Below are 2,575 nucleotides of genomic sequence, written 5' to 3' on the forward strand. Positions count from 1 at the left end.
TGTTTGCCTCTTAGGATTCATTCAGTGCTTGTGAACTGATTGCATGTGCTCTTTTTATATGTGTGAAATTGAATAGCTTTGGTTATAGCTCACTGTTGTAATCCCAGGACTCTTGAGGTTAAAGCAGGAGGAGCATGAATTGGAAATCAGTTTGGGTCATATAGTGAGGCTAACTTGGGCTATAGTGACCCTGTATCTCCAAAAGAAAAAAAAGGAAAGGAAAGAAGGAAGGAAGGAAGGAAGGAAGGAAGGAAGGAAGGAAGGAAGGAAGGAAGGAAAATAAAACACTAAAAATGTCATTTGTGTTGTAGCTCAATGGTAGGTAGGGTACATGGTTAGCATGTACAAGAACTTAGGACTTAGGGGAATAAAAACAAAACCAGAGTGCTCTTCCCACCTTCCTTCAGTTATTCTGGTCTCAGAGACCCATGCATCAGCCTTGCTGATAGCAAGATGTCTTCAAGAAATGCCAAAATTAGGCATCCTGCCCCTAACTTCAAAGCCACAGCTGTGTTGCCAGATGATCAACTCAAAGCCATCAGCCTTGGTGAAAGAGTTCTTCCCTTGTGACCTTGACTTCCCGTCTGTGTGCCCCATGGAGATCATTGCTTTCTGTGATGGGGCAGAAGAAGTTAAGAAACTCAATGGCCCAGTGATGGGTATAGCTGTGGAGTCTAACATCTGTCATCTGTTATGGATCAATACAGCCAAAAAACAAGGAGGACTGGGACCCGTGGGCAATCAATCCCTTGGTGTCAGATCCTGAGTGTACCATTGCTCAGGATTATGGAGCCTTAAAGGCAGATGGAAGTCTATCTTCAGGGACCTCTTTATCATTGATGACAAAGGTACCCTTCACCGAATCACTAAAAGTGGTCCTTCCTGTTGACTGTTCTGTGCATTAGATGCTGAGATTAGGCAAAGCCTTCCAATGCACTGAAACACACGGCAAAGTTGTGCCCAGCTGGCTGGAAATCCCACAGTGATAACACTGAGTTTGATATCAAGAAGAGTAAGGAATTTTTTTCTCCCAAACGGAAGTGAGCACTATCTGTGTTCATGCCAGACTACACTACAGGGCAACCTGTGAAGGGACATCTTTTGTACTTATTTTACAGAAACCCAAGGATTGGTGTGATTTAAAACCTGCCTGCCCTTCCAGGTGGTGGGAGATCACCTTTCCTTGCACTGGTAAAAGTGGTCTGGGCTGTTTTGTGGACAAATCATCTGTTGTACCAGTAACGGGGCATCAGCTTATTATTCTTCTGTGGTATCAATTAAACCTGGACTCAGGAAAAAGAAGGACACAAATCCAAAGAAAGACACAAACAAGGAGAGAAACAAACTGTGTTCTCTAAGATACCTGTAATGGACACTAAGACTGATATGGTTCCCAAAACACCATTGCACAGCTTTCACCTTGGCCTAACTTTTCTTTCAACCATGCATCAAGTACCCCAGGCCGAACACTGAAGATCTAGGCATTAGAGAAGGCCAAGTTTCAGCCATGTGGTCACCCATTTACTTCCAGCCACAGCTATCATTCTGACACTGTTTGAAAAATTATGGCCTTAATATTTGAATCTCTGGAGAAGAGCCATATAGAAACATATAAAATATAAGATATATATTTCCGGAGCCTGCAGTTTAGACATATGCTTTTAATTGTAAGAAAGCCATTTGGTAGAGAGTTTCCCAGGGCCTTGCCTACATTGTAGATGGTGTGGAAATGTTAAATTGCTTCCACAACAAGAAGTAAGACCAATGACCTGAACACAAAGTCCCCCACCCTCTCATTCACCTCTCGGATGTCACCGCAATACCCTGTGACTTGAAATTACGTTTCAGCTCAGGAATATAAAGCATGATTTCCTGGTATTGGGAGCAAGTCATTTTCTCTTGTCTAGAAAAAAAAAATGACCTTTTTGAGAATTCCAATGTTTTGAGAGCCTGAGGCAAAGTTAACATTGCAATAAAATCAGAACAAATATGCCAAAAGATGTATGCTCTTGGGTTGAGAAATGTCCTTGTCCAATATTTTACAGGATGGAGTCAAAGCAAGAGAAAAGTGCAGGCAAGAAGGTGGGGGTTGGCACACACGGCTGCTCAAGGAGTTCTGTGTATAACCGATAAGAGGTCCATATGCCCTTGAGCTGACCGGCTGTATTTAATGTACATGCTGATTGGTAGTCTCTAAGTACTGAGGTCTTTGGTAGGCAAAGCTCTCAGAGAAATGAGTTTGAATATTGCTTGGACTTAGGGATTGCTGATACGTATTGATTCATCCTACATCTGCCCTGGAGAAGTGCAGCTGTGTGTTGGTGTCTTGCCCAGTCCCAGTGGCAGGATGAAAGGAGTAACTAGACAGTTAGGTTCTAGGCTGGGCAGTGGCGGCACACGCCCTTAATCTCAGCACTTGGGAGGCAGAACCAGTCGGATCTCTTTGAGTTCGAGGCCAGCCTGGTCTACAAAGCAAGATCCAGGACAGACACATAGAAACCCTGTCTTGAAAAACCAAAAGCCAAAAATAAAAACAAAAACAAAAACAGTTAAGTTCTAGACAGTGTGAGTTAAT

The 2,575-nt window shown here is 43.1% G+C and overlaps 1 pseudogene; it reads left to right on the forward strand.

Moving 5' to 3' along the window:
• Positions 1-453: 453 nt before the first annotated feature.
• LOC114698821 lies at positions 454-1,044 on the forward strand (annotated as a pseudogene).
• The last annotated feature ends 1,531 nt before the right edge of the window (positions 1,045-2,575 follow it).

Source organism: Peromyscus leucopus, chromosome 22 (assembly GCF_004664715.2).
Source record: "Peromyscus leucopus breed LL Stock chromosome 22, UCI_PerLeu_2.1, whole genome shotgun sequence".
NCBI classification, from domain to species: domain Eukaryota; kingdom Metazoa; phylum Chordata; class Mammalia; order Rodentia; family Cricetidae; genus Peromyscus; species Peromyscus leucopus.